This window comes from Streptopelia decaocto (assembly GCF_964273445.1).
Source record: "Streptopelia decaocto genome assembly, chromosome: 5".
NCBI lineage: Eukaryota > Metazoa > Chordata > Aves > Columbiformes > Columbidae > Streptopelia > Streptopelia decaocto.
In genome coordinates, this window is record NC_138659.1 from 43978476 (window position 1) to 43998993 (window position 20518).

Genomic DNA, 20518 nt, shown 5'->3' on the forward strand with positions numbered 1-20518 from the left:
GCAAGCACGCCCTATTGTTAGCGCCGCGGGCCGCGCTCAGGGCGGCGGGGGGAGCCCGGCCTTTGCCGCCTGGCCCCCCTAGCCCTCGGCGGGGCCGCCTCCCCGGCCCGCCCCGCCGGGCACTGCCGCCCGCACGGCTTCCCCAGCAGATCCCTGCTGGCGGGCGGGGACCCCCGGGAGGACCCCGCTCCTACCTGGGTGGCTGGAGCTCCGGGATCTGAAAATAACAGCGGCCCCGAGGGCGGCGGTGGTGGCAATAAAGCGCGGCGTGGTGCGGTGGGGGTGACACACACACACAGACACGGCACCTAGAGTGAAAGGTGCGGAGCAGCGGGATATCTCCGCGTTCCCGTGTAATCTCCCTGCCCGCCCGGTAGTTCCTCCCATCCTCGTAAAAATTCTCCCGTGAAGACGCTACAGACGGAGGCACCGCATGCTTCGGAGTGTACTGAGTCCAGGCCGGTTTTCCCCTATTCAATAATACAAAAATTCGAGAAGGGAGGATAGATGTTCTCGTGCTTTCAGTTTCCAGAGTGGAAGGGTTTCCGAGTGTGCCTGGTATTCAGGAAGACTAAAACGAGAATCCCCGCCTTAAAATATACTGTAAGACAATATTTGTATTTTAACTCGTATCTAAGATTTTTAACTTTGTGTGATTTGCGGGGGGAAGAGGGGGGCGAGAGGGACAGGGAGAGGGCGAAGGAAAGAACATCCCTGTAGGAGGCAGCTCCCTTTCAGATAGGAATCTGGGACAGATTTTGCCAGCAGCCACAAAGCATGGCCCTTTGGTAATAGAATAGCCAATGTAATTTGACACTTCAACTTGCTGTGCTCTCTGCTAGTTGATTCACTTACTCACCCACTAACATTGAGCTCCTTTTCACTGTCTGTGGGCAAGGGAAAAAAAAAGGGGGGGGGTTGGGGAGAAAGAAAAAAGAAAGCGGGGGGAGAGAAGAAAGGAGGGGAATAAAAAGAAATTTAGATATTTAAAAATACCCGAGTAGAGCTGCAAATCAGTTGGGGAGAGAGGATTTTGCCTGCCTTCTTTCTTATTATTTTGCTGCTGCAAGGCTGCTTTGCAATCTGTAGGTAAGTTTCGCGTCTATTTGCGCTCCCTGCTCGCACCTCCCCGTTCGCGGCCGGGCAGGGGTTGCGTCTCGGCGGAGCAGAAACAATGGAGCGGCCACGCTGGGGAAATAGGTGTACAGGGAAAAAGAAATACATATTTATTCTGCGAGGGGAGAAAATGTGCGGAGACTTCTTAAAGGGGCAGGCTGTCCCCACCGAGGGAGCGAGGCGAGGGCGGGCGGGCGGGGAAGCCGCGGAGCCGAGCCCGGCGGCGGGGAGGCGGCTCTGCCCGGGAAATGCCCTGTCCGGGCCAGCCGCGGGGACACCCGGCCCGGGTCTAACTTGTAGCAGCCGCGACGCGAAGCGGGCGGGCGTCGGAGACGCCGCAAAAACAAAGGTGGCTGCGGGGGCCGGGGCGGCGGCTGCCCCCGGCCGGGGCGAGCGCCGTCGGGGTGGGCGGGCGGGCAGGAGCCCCGCGGTGGGGCCGGGGCCGCGGCGGCTTGGGGGGTGCGTGCCCGGCCGCGCGTGTTGGGCTTGGGAGACGCGTGGGGGAGCTTGCGCCTGTGCTCCGGGAAGCTTGCCTGGGTGTAAATTCCTTGTGTCTGGGTTTTGAGAGCCAGTTGGGACCGGGGCCCCTCTCGGAAGGCAGGAGGAAGGAGCAGCTCCCCCCTTTTTCTCTCCCCTCCCTCCCCCCGGTGCATCTGTCCAGGAAGCCGCCGGGGCGGAGGGGAGGGGGCGCGGGGGCAGAGGGCCGGGGGGGCCCGGCCCGGCCGCCGCTCGCCGCCCGCCCGCCTTTGTGCGAGGGGCGCGGGGGAAGCGCTTGCAGGGGTGGCTGGTGGAGCTGCTCGCGGGGAGAGGGGGAATGGCGGTCAGTTAAAAGACACTTCAGGAATGTAAACATAAAAATAGGAGCCATCCAGCCACGCTTTTATTCCCCCCGCGCCGCTCGGGACAGCGCTCTGGGCTAGCTCGGTAGCGGGGAAGGAGTAAGGCAGCCTAAGGCAGGGGGAGGAAGTTGTTACTATAATAGGGTTTTTAGACTGTAAACTTTGTTTTGCACGTGTGAAGTTTAATTTCGGTGCTACCTTGGAGGCTGCGATTAGGGGCACCGGAGTGGGGAGGCGTCTCGGGTTTTCTCCTCCAAGTGCAACCCCCATTACCATGTTTATTAAAGGTGAAATGTGCCCGGCGCTGGAAGCGTGACCCCCGCATCGCGGCGAAACGGCTTTTGTCTGGGGTTGTCGGGGTCCCGCTAAACAGTTACGGCAGCTGCACAAATGATTACAAATTGCAGCCATATAGGCGGTTTATTGAGACTGAAGCTAACTTAAGGAATAGCTCTGCATTGCCGTCCGATTGTGCACGGTATATATTTTTGTGCTTCAGTTAATAATCTGCAAACGGCTTAATGGCTCTGTAGTGCCAGAGGAATTGGTTTTCTCCGTTTACTTCAGCAGGCCTGAGTGAAGCTGGTGTTCTGACTGCTTTTTTCAATGCATTGACATGGGAGAAGAGGATTTAACTTGGCAGCCTGAACAAATGCTCTATCAAAGGTTTCCTAAGAGACAGTAGGAGAGCGGGGGAGATGAATGACCTGGGGTAGTTTTAGGGTGCTACCTATGCAAGCTTTCTTTTAAATATGAAATGGCCATTTAGGGCTCTGAATAAAACTGCGTGCCTCAGAAAGGCGACAGGCTTATAAAATTTAAAAGGGCAAAAGCCCATTAATGCTATGGTGAAGCTTTGGCCCCCAGCTCTGGTTGAGCAGTTCCAACTGCCTTGAAGTGCCAAAGCTTTTAAGGAATCTTTAGCAACAGCTTCTCCCCAGCTGCAATACCGGGCCTTACATGCTGGAAGGTTAATGGTGCGGCTTCTGCTCCCCACGCAGGGGAGCTGGGGTGGCAAGCATAAGGATGCCCGGGGTAACCCAGAGGTGAAACAAAACCTGGGGGTGGGGAAGGGAGGGAGTGAGCCCCATGCTGGCATGAACGCTGGGCTAAAACCTCTCGCTGTTGGTGGGAGCCTGTTTGGGTTGTGATACTGGGGCAGTGGTGTGGTGGCAGAACTCTAACTCAGCACCAGCAGAAAAGTTTCTCAGAGGACTATAGCAAAACTAAACAATGCTTATGGCCTTTGGGAGAATAACAAACAGTTGGTCTCGGGTTCAAACCTCCACTTCCTTCTCTTGACTGGGGGAAATGCACTATGGCATCAATCTTCTTTTGGCTGGGCCTGGCGCAGGTCTGTGAATGCCAGAAGACTCACTCTGACCTTTTTCTGTTCAAGTTGACGATGTTGAAACACCAGCCATCAAACAAAAGACACATTGAAAACAAGATCTGCAATGGAGCACGTGTGACTTTGAGGGTAGTTGAGTGCATTTGGTGACTGTTTTCCTTGGAGTTTGGAGGAGGAGAAAGAAAAGGCTGCTTATTTTTAAAATGAGGCTATGGAAAACATGACTTGAAACCCTCTTAATGTCCCTCAGCCAAGGACTTTTCTTCTTTTTATCTTTACTTTTAAAACATCTCCCTAAAATATCTTGATTGCCAAATTACAAGAAGACTATTGTCCTCTGTGAGTGCGAGGAGGACCTGGATTTTTTTTTTCATAATATCCTACATTTAAAAAAAAAGGCTTTTTTTAAAAAAAAGTGTCTTCAGGATTACATTTTAAAATAATGAAATTTTTCCTGGGATTTAATTGACAGATTGTGATTTTTATCTACTCAAGATAACACTACCTTAGAAGGTGGCTGATTTAAAGATTACTCTGTAAATTGTAATTTATGGGTTTTCAGAATTTAAAAAGAATGCCCTCGGGACCAGTCGATATAGGTATCTAATCTGCCAATGACACTCATGTCAACATGGACAGATGCTTTTATTGTTTACATTGTTTACGGTCCACAGTACCTTAAATAAACGTTGATCATGATTACAAACAATAATTGAGTCTGTGGCAAAGGATCAATGAAAACTTTGTTTCAGGAAAGAAGTGAGTTGCTGTGTATATATACAGAGAGTGTTTTGTGCTGTCTGAGATGAAATAAAACTGCGATCTTAATGCGGCATACAATGCTGGTTTTAGAATATTTTAAGAAACCCACGGAAGATAATAGATCAGTTTCTGCATCATCTGGAAGATTTGTCCAAATCAGCGGTGGTTACGAGGAGTAGAAAGGAGAGGTGGCTTTACAGCACACTTCCATTCATAACTTTTCTTGGGAGTTGCGTGCCCTTTACCCCAAATCTCTTCCACTTGTATAGGCTCCAAAGGTTTTGTGTTGACCAAAAAAAGGAAAACCAAAAAAAACCCCAAAACAACAAAACCCCCCCAACAAAACCCAACAAACCCTCATGGATGGCAGTTACATCACTGATACTATAGTCGGAGACAATGTTGGCTGGTTTTTAGCAACTTGATGTTTGTACTAGCAGCTTGGAAAGCCTGGTTGAGAAAGCCTTCCTGAAAAGGAAGAAAAATAGATCCCAGAAAGGAAACAAAGTTGGAATTCCTTTTGCCTTCCATAGCGTTGTTGATAAGCTTCAGGACACAGAGGGTCCAGCTTTTTTCCCGTGGCACAGAAGAAAACATGGCTTTGAGAACTGTGTGTGGTGTCTGGCCAGGAGCTGGCGATCCCTGCTGTGCGGGTCCCTGCTGTGCCGCGGTGACAACGTGGGTGATCAGATGCTGCGGAGGGAGGGAACTGGGGTTGTTATGACTTTACCTGGGAAGCCTGTTTCTCATAAATAAGTAGGGCTGCAGTTAATGCCTGCGGTAACAAATTTGACCACTGTGCAATTGGCTGATTTGTTCACTCCTAGTTAGACCAATTTTTGTGAAATCCTATCCTGTATTACAGCAGAGCGGCAAGAATATTGCTGAAGACTTGAGGGTTGGTTTAGGCTTGTTCTTGTCCACTGACTGTTGTGGGATGAGGAACACAAGCCCTCTTTATCCATTTAGGTGTGCTTTATGGAAAGCACAGTGAACAGTGCATCGATACAGACCACCACAGATGGACTCTGATAGACCTCCTGCTCAAATACTGTGTTTCCCTTTCACTGAATTTATGTGTATGCAAGCTTTCCTGCTGATGATAAGTTGAGGCTGTCAGTGGTATTAGAAAGAATTTCTGCTTTAAAATTATGTCTTTGGCTTAAAAACAAAAGGTTTGTGTAATTGAAATGCTGTTTTGTCATATTAATTATTTTTTTCCCCACTTCTTTTTCTGAAAGCAAAAACTTAGGTGGCAATTCTCAATTTCTTTACTCCTGTTGGGTTTCACATGATCATTAGCATTCAGCTTGGTTAATGCTAGAATATTTTAAAGGTGACATAGGCTGCAAGAGAAATGTCCAGGCAATGGGTTGTAACGGATCTCCACAGCTCGTCTGTTGGAGGCAGTAGTGTATTATGAGAGTGGGAGATGGTCTTAACACTTGGTGTTATTTTTGGTTCTAAAAGTTTAAGATACACTGAAGTTTACATTGCCTGCAAAGGTGAGGTTTGGGGATTTCAATGTACGCTGCCGCTACCTTTCCCTTCATGTAGCAGGGCAAATTTGTATGGGTATTATGTATCTAGTAGGAAAAAGAAAGTTGTTATTAGGCAGACAGAGTCACTTTCCATGTAATTTCTCCTGTAAGTGTCAACAGAAATTAAGTTACTCCACAGGGGATGAGTCATTCTTAAAAGAACCTGCCCTTCTGAAGGCACACGTAGGTGATTCTTTGATCCAGGCCATCTATAGTTCCCTTCAGTTGCTTACACTTTTTAGACCTGTAGGAAAGGACAGAAGTAATTTGTGCTCCTGTGTTGAATCCTGGAACAGCCAAACACAATCCCTTCCAATAGGGAAGGGGTGATGGTTGATGCTTTTTTAAAATAAGGTTTAGGATCTAAAGATATATCTATGCTTGAAAAGAAAATTCTGTCCTTTCTGTAGATAATTCAATAAATTGAGCTGTTTTCTATTTTGTCTAGTGTATTAATATTGAGGTAGTCACATGCAAGCTATCACATTAACATTCCATTAAGACAAATGTGGGAAGCGTATCCTTTGGTTGGTAATCCAGCATTTGTTTTGACTCTACAGAACAGCTTTGAATTGATTCCCGAAGTGAAGCAGGAAGGCTGTTGGCTCAACACAGGGCAGGGGGGAGGGAGGAAAAGAAATTGCACAAAACCCATTAATATGCACGATGCTGCAGACCTGTGGAAATGTCATAAAACTCTGGATTTGGATTTCTCCTAGTGCTTATTGTTTGTTATTTGATTTTTGTTTTGTTTGTTTTCTTGATTTGATGTGTTTATGTCAGTGGATGGTGGAGAGTTGATTTGTAAAACCAATGTCCTTATCCTTCTCCAGTCCTATGAAACCTACTCAGGTGATCCTCTGGCTGCCTGATCCATGGGTAGTGTTGTTATCGTTTCCCCACAGAGCTGTATCCCAGTTTTGTGGTAGTGTTGGCTGTGAGCACCGAGAGACTCTGGTTGCTGTAAGCCTTTTTTTTTTTTTTTTTGCCAGACAACAGCAACACTGCTGTGGGTCTGACTTCAGCAATAGGAACAACTCTAACCCATAGATCATACGTATGTGTCATCAAAGATAGCATGAGAATGAAAGCCACAGACTTTGTGCATCTGATAGTGTTGTGCAGAACCAACATGGGAGTTGTCATCTTCAAATCTTTTGTGTTCTGATGTTCTAAACTCTGTGTCTGGTAACTGGTAAACTCTCCTGGTGACTTATTTTAGAAGTCAATCTGGCCAGGACAGCATTAACTAGAGAAAAACTAACTGGTTGATGTAGTGCACAAATGTAGGTAAACTCTGTCCCGCTGGTATTGAAGCTCTTTGTACTTGTAAAATGATCACTTGCCATCTTCCCTGATTGGGCAAATACATATGTGCTTGAGGAGTAAGAGAAGAAGAAATACATTGACAACAAGTTTGTGTTGTCTTTGGATTTTTTATTTATTTTTTTATTATTCCTTTGAAACTGCAGAGCTGCAATGACTGACCAGCTGGCAAAGTGAATGTTATCTGTCTCTTGGTGATTTTTAGATAGTCTCATAACTAATCAGAAGGGTTTATTTATTGGGGCTGCAGTGATGTAGATATGTGACAGAATAGTAGGGGCTTCAATTGGCCATTTAGTAGCAAAAACAGTTCCCTTGATGAATATCTGCCTGTTTTCTTGGCTGTATTCCTGATTCCTTCTGAGAACAGCAGAGCCTTTTAGGCTGCCCTGAAATACACACCTCTTGTGCCTCCATCAGTAAATGCTGAAGTGCAGGTTTCTCTTCCTCTCTTGGTTTTGAATACCCATTCCAAAACCAGATGAACTGATCGAATCCAGGTTTACTGTGTGAATAAGGGCATCGTGGGGTGGGGGAGCTGTGCTGAAGCTGACTTACTGCTGGGCACCCGGTGCCTCAGAGGGTTGGAAATTGGACTTCCCTGGAAGTTGCCTGGTCTCACACTGATACTCAGAAGGGGGATTTCCCCAGTCTGATGATGATTTCTGCCTCACCAAAGAGAGAAATTGCCTTAAGCTTTTAAGGTTTCTTAGAACTTTCTTTTGCTGTATCACTGAAGCTCAGACCTTTCCCCGGTGCTGCTTTTTTGGGTATGGTTTGGGTGGTTGTCCGACACTCACCTGGTAGATGTGCATCCTCCAGCTTGAAGTTTACCATCTGCCCATGGTTATTTTAGAGATGTGAGAGTGTGATGGGGAAAAAGCCAAACTGCCACTAAAGAGCTGAGTGACAATGAGGAAAGGCTGGTGTCTTCAGTTGCAGGATCCCCACCTACAGTCATGTTCTCCATAAAGCAAGAGAAATTCCATCCTGCTGCCCCAGTCCCCAATTTGAGTGCTGTTTCTGTTCATGCAGCCAGAAAGTGGGATGCCCCCATACAGATGTTCTGAAAATAAGAAATACCTGACATATCATTGCTTTAACATAAACCATAGTCGTTCCTTAGCATTGCACATATCTGTAAGGTTTTGGCTGCAGTAAATGACAAAAAAGCCTTATAAACAGGAAAATTTTCTTGGAGACTGTTTCTGCTTAAAATACAGGTTCCTGCAGGTAGTGTAGTTTGAAAGCAAGCACTGTCACTTTTTTTCATTTTAAAGCTATAACATACTCATAGGGCAGCAGAAGACCCATTTGGTTATCTCCCCTCCCCACCCCGAAAACAACAAAAAAAAAAAAAGCAGGAGAAAGCTCTAAAAAGCCTTTTTAGAGACTTTGTTGACATTGAATTCTCACAAGAGCGGTTTGTTTATATACTTATCTATATACGAAAGAGAGAAGGGTTTATTATCCCGCAGGTTTGCAGGGGAGAACAAGAATGATGTGGTTGTCAGGCAGTCTACCCAATCTCTTGGTGTCCTTGTAAATTCTGTGTTTGTTTAATGCTTATAACCCTTTTCCCGGCAGTGGGATCATGGAAGTTAACTTGTTTACAGCTGGTATACAGCTTATGTTGGCCTCCCTTACAGAAACCCAATGCTTCCCCCAAGCCTTCTCAAAGAAAGCTTTTCTTCCCTCCTCCACTTAGCACAGGTTGATGCACTTCACATTTGATTAAACAATTTTTTTTTTTTTTTTTTTTTTTTTTAAGGCTAGAGTGCTTGTTCTGAAAAGACTCCAGGCCAGTGAACTGTTGTGCTGCAAATGCTCTTGGGATCCTGGCAATCTGCATGTTCAGTTCACTGTTCCTTGGGTGCTTTACAAACCCATGAACTGCCACCTTGCCACTGAGATATAGGTACTCTCTATTCTGCAGGAAATCAAGACAGTTGTAGTGGGTACCTGTGTGGAAATGTGGGTAGTAATTCTGGGATTGAAAATGTAAACTCAACGTGTGGTGAATTTGCAAGGCTTTTTCCCTGCAAAGTAGTGCTCGGCTTTGTCCCATTCACAAGTCCCTTCTTTCTTGCTTCTAAGAGCTCTACTCTGATGTGTCTCAGCTGCGGAGACTTAAAGCAGTTATCGGTCTTAAAGAAATTTGTTTCGGAAACTATACTTCTGTCTTTTCCTGTCCTCCTCTTAAGTATGAGTTTTCTCCCAAAATTTACATCACTGTTTGAAGAAGTGTTGGGTTGCAGTCCAGCTGGAGTTTGATACCATTAGACATGGGAGCCTACTAGTTTTCCAACTGAATGCATGGCTTTGGCTTTTGGCACTGTAAAAACTCTGACATCTCGCACATTAAAATCATAACAGTATTATGTAAGGAGAAGTTATTTTGGGTCACGGGCGGAGCCTTCTCAGTCTCGGTTAAAGCAGCCTTCCAAGTTAAAACATTTGGGCTCGTATCCTCTTCCCACAGCTTTTGGAGGGTGTAGGTGTGCGGGTGGCGCGTCCCTTCCCGGCTCCCTGCCCTCGGCTTCGCCCGGCTGCGGCGCTGGCTCTGAACCTGCTGCTACCACAGCAATTCATGCAGCTGTGGGCACACCGGGGGGGCTCAGCCTTGCTCAGACCACAGCTTTCACCCCCCAGCTGCTCTGGGGTGGGACTGGAGGGAGAAACTGGGGAGCTTTGTGACCCAGCTGCTCGGGGCTCCATGGCAGCTCCTGCAGCAGTGGGAGGACGGGAGTTGTGCGGCAAGGTGAAAACGCAGAAGAGCTTCAAAACCCAAAGAGGCCAAGTCCCACCTCCGCAGCGGGCACCCGCTTGTTTATGTGTAACTCGGGAGTCACTGTTTCAGTTGGCCTTGTTATTTTTTACCAAAGGACAAGTAAAACTATGACAGCAGCTATTGGTGATGAGCAAGCGACAGAGTGCAGAATAAATCTGGGGAACCTTTGAAATGTTTGTTTATAGCAAATACTTAATCTTGGTGTTTAACAAAGATTCAGTTTATACATGGAAGCTGCCATACTCAGACTTCACTGAGCAGTATAAATGCTTACCTTCCAGACCAAATCTTGCATACCGAGTGATCCTTGGGTATGAATTACAAATAAAGGGAAGGCCTTTCAGACCTTGTTTATACTTCAGAAGGAGTCAGCAACAGGACACAAGATAAATATTTTAAAAACATTCACATGAAATTGCCCTGTCCTCAGACATCTGTGCAGCAGGGAGCACAGAGGTGATGGGCACCGCTGCTGGTGGCACTAACAGGAGCTACACGGGTTGGGAAGAGCAGAAAGGCCACCTGAGGTGTAGAACAGATGGTGTTTGGTGCTGCACAGGCTCGGGCAAAGTGGTGTTTCTTTCCGCTAAGGCTTTGCAAAGGACAGTGCTGTGGATGGTTAGTGGTTCAGACCCTTTTTGATTGGGATGGGTTCTGAAAATATTTGCAGTCATTTTTATTCTGCCTGTATTTGTGGCAGATTGTTCTTTGTAAAGTAATTGGTTGACAGGTGCCTGGGAGGTGTGGGGTCTGCAGGGGAGTGGAGGAGGAGGCTTCTGTAGGGTTTGGAGCTTGGGTTTGAGGAGTTAGTTGGGGGGAAACACATGGACACCTTAAATTCAGGACTGTGCTTGTCTTATCCTTAAGCAAAATATCAGGGTTGTTTCATCTCTGAAGAAATTTAAAAAAAAGCCAAGGTAGAATTTAGGATTAATCTGCTGGGTTTTTTTTTGTTAACTAATTGATACGTTGAGCATCCATTTTGAAGAGTTTGGCATGCTTCCTTTTAGCTAACGCAGAGCATAACCGCTCCCCCTGAGCGGTGGTTAGCGTCCAGGGTCTAGCACGCTATTCTGTAACCTTTGGATATCTGGCTTCAGCACAACACTTGGCTGTGGTGGGTCCTCGCGGGCCCTCGCGCACCCTGGGCTGCTACGCCTAATCCAGTCCTCGCGTCTGTTTGCCCTGTAGCTGTGAGCACTAGACCCATGCAGGTAAACATATGAACGAGCTGAGATGAGGAATAAAGCAGCCGATAGTCGGGCTGCTGTTGTGCGGTGCCCAGGCTCTGCCGTGGTGACCAAGGCGGTGTGATGGTTTCTGTACTGGTCGCCATCTGTCTGCTCCTCGTGGGTGCTCGGCCTTGGGAGCAGGGACCGGCAGCACCCAGCGCGGGGGCTCGGCTGGGGACGGGGGCGAGGGACGATGATGCCTAGTGGGTTTCTGGTCACAGTTGCGTGATAGTTCTGTCATTAGATTTGTTTAATCACTTAAAAAAATAAAATTCTGAGACAGCGTTTTCACTGTATCCTAAAAGGTTTTGCATCTTAAATGCGTATGTAAATTATTTATTCAATGCGTGAAGTTTCACAAAACCTTTTTGTGAAAGGAAGTCTTGTACCGGTGCTTATTTTGAGAGTATTAGTGTGACATGTCAATGAAACTTTGAATGTTTCTGGCAGTTTTGTGGCATCGTATGATTTGAAATTCAGTTTTAAAATTTGGATTTCAGTCACCCAAAAAGAAACAGCATGTCAGTGCAGAGTCTTAGTCCTTTGTCTGAAATTGCAGCTAAGGCCCTCAATGTCTCTTTTGCAATAAAGAGAAATGTAAATCAAAAATACTTGTAAGGTTGCCAGCATCTTGTCCAAGCAATATCCTAGTGTATTGAATCATAAAATGAAGAAACATAGTATGCATGTCCTGTCACATGAAAAATACATTTGAAGTGTATCTTTGCTCTATTAATGCTCCTCAGTGTTCATAAATTTATGCTATATTTTGCTGTAGAAACTGGTAGACAACTTTACCTGATAAATTGTTTATAGAAGAAACAAGACTAAGGAGTTAAGCTCTGTTTTTTGCTGTTACACCCGACTTAAGGGTAATTTGTAGGAAATGAAAGATGAATGCATATATATTAACCTCTCTTAAAGATTGCCTGGTTTCTTTGTTTAATAAGGATAAACCCCCAAAAGAAGCACTGAAGAGGCAGGAATTCTCTGGCAGTTGATGTATTTGTGTTCTTAATGCAGAATATTTTTAGCCTGAGATACAAAAATACATACTTTTGTATACAAAGAGACTGTTGTTTCCATTTATTTTAAAACCCTGGATGGGAAACAAGATGTTAGACCTATTATAATGCAACCCAGTAATTAGCATATGTCGGCCTGCCTCTGCCAAGGCTTTCCTATGAGTAATGCAAGTTGCACAAGTAGAGGAGTCAGGTTGTTTGTCAGTGAGGAGCCATATGTGTACGCATGAGTGATCAGATCCCAAAGACAGCATCTGAGCATAGGATGTGAATCTCTGTTTGAATCTAAGAATGATTATAGCTTAAATGTTCTCTCAGCTGTGTTAGGTTAGGGAACAAAAATTACTTCTTCCCCTCCCCGCCCGCCTTGTCAGTAAAACGTTCTCTTCTCCAGTAATAAGACAAATGGGATAATGATTGATGGAGGAATTTTCAAGTTTATGGTTGTATGGGTTTTTGTGTGTGGTGGTTGGCTTTGGTTTGGGTTTTTTTGTTGTTTGGTCTGTTTAACTCTCCAGTTCCTGAGTGACGGGAGTGAGGAATCTCAGGGATGCTCTCCACAGTCAGGATCCCCCGTCTCTGACTTTCAGAGACATCTGTGCATTGCAGTCACATCAGGTGAGTGACAAGTATTTGCATCCAACTTTTCCATTTGGACAGACCTTTCACAGCAGAGGAGGGGAGTGACTTAGCTGAACTGAAAATGTTTTCTCTGTGATAGAAGGTAGCATACGTAAAGTACATACTGCATATGCTTTCTATAGATATGTTACTCCCACTCAAATATGCACATTCTGCAGTTACGTGTAGCAGCAGGGTCAGGGAGTAAAAGCTGAAATAAAAACATAATTTTAAAAAAAGTCTGAAAAGATAGGTGAAATGGTGATTTTTTTTCCTTATGAAGTTATGTGACTAGTTCAGAACCATTTTCCTGATAAATGTTATAGGAAGACAAATGGTACATTGTGTATTTATACGACTGAAATGCATCCTCAGAATAGTTTGAAGATCACATATTCTTGAACTCTGAAATGCGCTCCAATTATTGTTCTACTGGAAAGCAGATTGTGTTTCTGAACCTGAAAACAGGCTGTTGCACACCAACTGACGGTTGAATGTGGACCCACAGTTAGTGACTGCTCACTTCTGCACACTTCTCGTAATGTGACCACATCATCTTGGTTGAAGGAACTTGAACATGGGGAGATAATAGGACTAATCAATATCTGTATACCTTGCAAGGATTAACAACTTCCAAACACCAGAGGTTCTTTGGTACTTTATCAAGATAGAGTAAAATGCATCATCCTTTTTTTCCTCTTGGAGTGCAATGTGATTAATTTGCAGTTTATATTTTGAGGCTATCTGTTCAGCTATAAATAAAGCCTGACTATGACAGTGATGGCCTTCAGGCTACCTTTTGATTGTAAAATCATAATTGTTGGTTTTGCCTTGAGTGCCATTTTCAAGCTGTGAGATGTGGATGGTGTTGAAGAAAAGAACTTAAAATGCAGAAAGTGGGGTTTGGTGCTTAGAGTACTGATTAGACTAATTTAAGATTGCCAGCCTTAAAATATAAAGACACCAGAAGCCAGGCCTATAGAATAATTTTAAATAATAACAACAATAAATTTTAATTATTTTGAAAAATCTGTCTTTTGGGACTTATTTAGGGTTCGTGTTTTCAAGTTTTATCCTGGATGACAAGCACTAGGAACTCCTTAAATAAACTGAGATGCTGTTATAAGCAGTTGGAGCTTTAGAGTACACATGAAAGTAGAATTAGGCTTAGCTTCAGGACTCCTTTCTCACTTTCTCTTGCACTTTCATGCCCTGTTTGGTGCTGGTAGCTCCAGTTTGCATCTGGAGGCTGTTGGCCACCCTCGCTCAAAGCAGGCTGGTGCAATTGGTGATCATGCTTACTAACATTGCTCACCTGTTTTTTCAAGTCATTGAGCATCTTGTGACTCCCCAAAAAGTAAAGCAGGGACTGCAGTGGGTCAGAACTTTTTTATTTGCAAATTCTTAGTGTCTAGAAAACATACTGAGATCTTTTAGAAGTGGAATTGTTGGATGTAAAATCTGGTCCCCCCTCCACTGCCATCATTCTGAAACGGGCAGATTCAGCAGAATTTTAGGAGATCCTGGAAAACCCGGCTAGTCTAAGGGGGAAATAGCTGGCTGGGAAAAATACGTGGTGAGAAAGGTGTAGCTGGATTTACTGCCTTATTGACATTTTGGCCATAGAAAGTGAAGCTGCGGAATTTGTGTTAATGTATTTCTTGTGTATTCAGATACCTGTTGGAAGGCTTTGTGATCTATGGGTACTATTTTTATCTTCATTTACAAATCAGCAGGTATTCACAGGACTGTTGGCCATCCATTCTTTTGAGGCATTTATGAGTAAATGTTTCTGGCTGTCACAATTTTAGTTGGTCAAGTCCATGTTAATTGCTGCACTCTGTGCAGTTGTTCTAACATATAAATACTGCCTGTGAGTAGGTTTGATTAAAATTGCATCTCTAGGTGCACACTGAATACCTTTGATACCTCACCTACAAACAACAGCAGAACTGTTGGTGAGAATGACAGCTGCAGGCAATAAACGAGGACAGTAATGGAAGTCTCAGTGCTGGGGAGAGCATCATAAATCATGAGGCGAGAGCAGGGTGTGTGCTGACAAATCGGTGAGCGGCTGCAAACAGCATTTTCCAGGTAAGAATTATTGCGCTCGCTCCCGATAACTGCTCGGAAACCACCTTTCCTGTGCATGTGGGCGGCCGCCCCTGCACGGGTGTGAGCTGTGCAGCTCCAGTACTTTGAGTGGGAATGGTAAGTGTTTTGCATGGTATAAGCTACATACTGTACGCCGGACCTTGGTTTTCATCCGAGGTATATTCAAGTGTGAGTTTTCTCCTTCTGGGAGGAAAATCCTGTGCTTTTTGCAGCTGAAGAGTTATTTTATTTAGTTTCCTCAGAGACTTTGGAGAAGCATTCTTGACAGGTGGAGAGAAGGGAATGTAGTTGGGTGGTTTTAAACTAGTATGTTTTGTTAGCTCTCACTGGGGGACATTGGGAGGGGTACATATGCCTCTTCAAAAAATAAAATTACAAAAAAGCTGCAGTGATGGTGTTATAGTAAAGGAGATAGTCTAGTCACCTAGAAAACAATCTTTCTTTTCTACTGTGAAAGAAATGAAAACTATTTTAATGATATGACGATAGGAAACAGATGGCAAAGAGCTAGCAAACTGAAATATTTTCTGAACACTAATAAATGTCAAGCACACATCCAATATTGTAATTATAGCTAAAAGTATAACATGACAGAATGTATTTTGAAATGTTGAAGTCCTTTTTATATATAATTCAACCTTAATATCTTGGGGTGTTTTTTTGGTTAATTGACTTTAATCTTGATAAATTAAAGGCTTAGAAGTTTTGACAACCAGAAGTTAGTGCCACTTCCCTTAGGCGAGTGAGTTTGAGACCAATGCCACGCTCCAGAAAGGTACAGCTGTTGGCAGACATTCATAGCTTTAGTATGTGATCTTGGAAGACTACCTGGTTTAAATTCACGTGCTTTTGTTTTGTTTGCGATGGGAGAAAAGCTGTGAACGCATGTGAACCCGTTGGGCTTGTGGCGGAGCTGCGCGGCTCTGCCGTGGGGAGCACACGCGGAGGTCTGGTGTACACCAAGAGCTGCAGCAGGCGCTGCCACCGCTTCTGCTGCTCGGCATGTGGTGGCAGTGACGTGTGCCTGGTGTGGTGTCCTAGCCCTGCCATAAAAGCTCTGCTTGAGTATCTGCAAGGAGTTGAGATGATGCTTTCAGTTTTGCTACACTGTGCTAATGATTAGACTGCAGCTGCCTTCCTCTCCTACTTTAAACTGCCTAAATCAAACAAGTAAAACATTCCTAAGAAATGGTCCTTTAAATGGAATAATTTAAATATAGGATAATAATGGGTCCCAATGGACAGCAGGAGCAGGATTGAGAAACGGCTTTTGGGGTTTTTGGGATGTTTTAAATTTTCTTTTTCTGTGGCTGTTTTTGGTTGTTGTTTGTCTTCTTGTAAAGGTTAATTTTTGGCAGAATTAGCTATGATTGGTACCACTGACTGCATGACTGCCTGGTCCCTGTGGATCAAGGACTCTGCTGGCAGCTCCCCAGCCAGGCTGGTGGGAAGGCCAGGACCTCCCTCCCCTTGGGCTCAGCTCAGCAGCCTTCAAGCTGAACCCCAGGGTCTCCAGCCACCTCGCAGTTCCTCAAAACAAGAGTGAGCATTTGCACACACCTCAGAAGAGTATGCCGGCCTTGTTTTCCAGGAACACTTTTTTGCTTGTATAGAAAATTATTCTGAAGTTGACAAGTGTCCAAGGGAAGTTATTTTTCTGTTGTTGATATTTATGCAACATAACTAATGTGTTCAGACTTGTGTTCATGTGCATTTCTGTCTAAGTCCTGCTGAAGCCAATACCTCTTTCCAACCTCACTTGGTTTAATACTGAAGTTGCTGAAGGGTACCATTCATCGGCTGGTGGCATGGGGGTTATTAGAAACTGAGTTGGAGTACATGCAGCTGCTGAGGCTTTGCCTCTAGCAGCACAGGGCTTTGACTGTGATGTCCCTGGTATGGCTGTGGTCCTGTCTTCTCCCCCACCCCTTCTGCTGACAGGAGCTGTGTGGCTGTGCCGGGTCCTGGCTGTGCCGCTGGCCTCTTCTTTGGAAGATTGTGAGAAGTGATGTGTCTTGGAGGTGGTTCTGGCCATGACAGAGGCAGGGCAGTGCTAGACAACTGGAAAGGGTTGGATGGCATGGGAGCAAGGGGCTGTCCCTATGCCAGGATGGGTGGCTTGAGTATGGGCCAACATCATCTTATGGTTGTCCTCGTTCACGTCTCCTGGACAGGAATGAACAATACCAGTAACGCTGTGGGAGCTGTACCATGATGCCCAGTATAAACATGCTGGTCTGTGAGAAAGATGGGCAATTGCTGTTTCCATCCCCAGGCTGTGGTTTTGTACTGTCAGGACTACTTAAGCCTCTCGGTTCCCTGCTGCATGTTATTCCCACCCTTGTGCTGTGTTAGCATCAATGTTTGTGCAGGTGCATGATGAATCAGACTGGTGAACCGAAGAAGATAAAAACAAAAAACCCTTTTCTGTTTCTGTATAGGTTCTTCCCTCTCTCTCTCAACCCCTTGGATCATTTCCCCAGTCTGCTTTCCTCTGTGGCCATACGAATTGCCATGCAAGCACCATGTGGGCAGCAGCAGCAAGCTGGGAAGCCAGGCAGCCTGGCAGGCATGGAGGTGGAAAAGAGTGCATTAACTGGTGCTCCCACCTAGGAAAGTGAGATGGGTCCACAGCCTCACAATTAGCAGAAAATAATAAATCCAGCTCATAAATAGATTGGATCAAATGATTAAAGCCACAATATTTTGATTTGCATTAACTTGTTTTCCTATTAGTAACAGAGCATCTGTTGCTGAGGGCAAGTAGATTCTCACTAAATTAAAACATAAATTGCATGTAACTTTCCCTACATTAGGCACCACTTGTCATCTGTTAGTACAGCCCCTGGAACTGGTCAGGAGTCCTGAAAACAAGGACCAAACAAAGAGAGCCTAGCTCTGCAACACTGTGCCTGTGTGTGACTCCAGCTGGTTCCTACCCAAAGCTCTTCATGAGGTGTATGAGCCTGGTGGGCTGGAGGACTCTGCCATCTCTAGTGGGATGACCTGAAGAAGTGAAGTGATGCTGGAAGTGCTCAGTCTCCAGAAGTATTGTTGATCTGAAGCTGAGGGAACCAGAAAAGCGTGTCAGGGCCAAGGCTGCCCACCATAGAGAGCAGTACCCTCCCCATGCCTGGCTGGGCTGTGTGGGAGCATCCTTGTTTCAGTGCTGCCTGGTGCTCTCTCAGGGTTGGGATGGGTAGTTCAGGATCACTGGAGAACCCGCGCCTTTTGAAATTCCCCTGTACCTCCTGTGAGGTGGGAGGTGGTGTGTGAGCTGGCACTGGAACCAGCTGTGGTACATCCCACTGCTTAGTCCCTATGTTTCAGACAAAGAACCCCTACTGTGCGGCTGTTAGAAATGTTTGCAGAAGGTGATTCTGCTTTCCGCAGACTGGCAGCCCTGCTGTGGATCTTACGGGACACGTTGGTGTGGCTGTGTGTGTTTTGGTGCGTGCTTTTTTTTTTTTTGCTTTTTTTTTTTTTTTTTTTGTACAAACTGCGTTTCAACTGAAACTTATTACTTCCTTTTCTGTCAAACGGGGTGAAGGGAATTTTACACTGTACAGTCTGGCAGGAGCCCATCCTCCCCTATGGCTGGCGTGGCTAGAGGGTACCTCTAGCACACCCACATCCGTGGCAGAAAAAGCCGCAACGTGCTGTCACAGGGCGCACGGTGAGATCGAAGGCTAAAACCCAGAAAGGGGAGGCAGGCTCCCCTTCGCAGCGCTGAAGTGTTCCCGTAGCATCTGCGCTTCCCACCCTCCCTGCGGGAGCCAGCAGCTGGTGGGCGACCTCCTCTTGGTGCCGGCGCGGGGCAGGCGGCTCCGTTCTGGGAGCCGGGGCCAGCTGGCACCAGCCCCTGGCTCCCTGCCGCTGCCACCTCGAGTTCTGCAGCCTCGGAGCCGCGTTTGGTGGCACAGGAGCTGGTGCCTTTCACATGTTGTGCGGTGCCTGGCATGATGGGAGCTCTGGTTGGTGGCCGGAGCTCCTGGGCCCCATGATAATACAAATAACCCTTATTATTAAACGAAATGTGTTGCCTAAATGGCAGTTGTGATTTTTGAAGTATTTTTCCTTGTGTTCCCTAAGGACCATGGTGTGCGGTGTTTCTTTGCTCCTTGTTTTTGCTGTTGTTGTGTTGCTGGGAGCACGGGGGCTTGAGCTGACAGATCAGCCTGCAAGTGGCCGTGTCCCTTGGGACTGCAGAATAAGTCGCTCTGGCTGGCTTGTGGGCGTAGATGAGTTATATCTGTGGAGTGCCTTGCGGTCCTGTGGAATTAAATGTTCTCCCTGATAATTTGGCACATGTTAGTTATTAAAGGATGTTCTCTCTCTTTATGCCTTATGCGAACGAGGTGCCACAGACCCGTTGAACAGAAATAGTTATCTCCAGCTTTTGGAGAAGATTTCACAAAATAAAAGCGAGAATCTTAAACTGGCCGTATTTGTGTGCATTTAACTGTGGATACTTCAGGCAGTCTCAGTGAAGCAATTTCCTGTAGCAGTCATAATACCTGAAGTGAAGAAGCACATGCACACACAGGTGACCTGGGTCTAGGCTTTGTCCTTGTGCTGTGGACGTATTTTGGGTAGTTGCTGTTTGGGGTACAACATAGCATAAAGATTTTGACGAAGAAAATAATGTTTAAATTGGAATACAGCTGATAAAATTGTATGCAGATGTTTTGCACTGCCAACCTTTATTGTAAAATATGTTTTAATAGTTCCAGTTACTTGTTTTGAATTTTTTTAAGTCAAAGTTATTCTTGGACCTCAGCAAAAAATAGTGTGAGTTATGGTTGAAAAGAGAAATTCTGAGTATCCTCATGTCTTGCCTTCATTTTCTGTCAAAATTTTGGTTTTACATAAAAACTGAATTATTGAAAAATGCTTATTTATATTAAGCAACTGATACTTGAAAATGCCTGAAAGAGGCCCTTATTCCATTAAGTGCAACGCATCCTATTTCTGAAAATAATATGAAGCGAGGCATCAGAACATCTCCAAATTATTCAAAGTTTTTCAAGTTTAGAGACTGTTTCTAAAAATCAAGAGCACAGATTCATTTTTTGCAGAGGTTTTGCTTTTTTCTTTTGTGATTTGTACTTTGTTATATTCTGAACAAATTAACATACTGAAATATTTGTGTCCAGATATTTAGAGTAACATAGCATAAACCTCTTCCATTAATATTCACTGTGATATTTTGTAACTGTATCTGTTGAGTAGCACTTATTGAATTTAGTGAAATTGTATTGTTTAAAATGCTTTTCATTAAATATATTAAACTCTTGTAGGCTATTATTGAGATCAGTTTGTATACAGACATTTGATTTTTCCTTCTCTAGCCTTATCCAAGGCAAGAGATTGTTTGTTTGCATCCATTAATGTCATGCTAGGCAAATTTGGGCTAGAATTTAATTGTGATGCTGTATTCTGGTAGCTGCAAAAATTGTACAAATCGCAAAAATTAATGGTGGGACTTCAGTGTATTACAAATTGATAAAAAGTTATAGAAGACATTATTTATATTGAAGCACAAAATAAATATTGAATTTAAAGAGAAAGATGTTTGGGGGTTTTGACTGTTGGTGAATCACTCTGCCAGGCTTTGTGGTTTTAAAGCCAGAATGTGTATAGTTTAAAGCATTTTTTTTCTGTCCTTTTTTACTATCAAAGGCTCTACACAAACAGAGGAAATTGGCAGATGAACTGGTCTATGGGAGGAAATAGTTAAAGTAGCTAAGCACAAGTGCTATCAAATGCATAAACAAACCTCTGAAAGTAACGGTCATA

General features: G+C 45.0%; 1 protein-coding gene across 8 annotated transcripts in view; it reads left to right on the top strand.

The window, feature by feature from the left end:
- The first annotated feature begins 451 nt into the window (after window positions 1-451).
- Window positions 452-20518, top strand: part of ZMIZ1 (zinc finger MIZ-type containing 1) — a 346761-nt gene continuing 326694 nt past the window's right edge. For 6 of the 8 annotated variants that reach the window (XM_082053538.1, XM_082053547.1, XM_082053544.1 and 3 more), the window contains exon 1: window positions 972-1089. The gene's annotated coding sequence lies outside the window, so the exon portion shown is untranslated. Of the gene's footprint in view, window positions 604-971; window positions 1090-20518 lie in introns of those variants that run through there. The other 2 variants (XM_082053542.1, XM_082053541.1) reach the window with 2 other exon arrangements.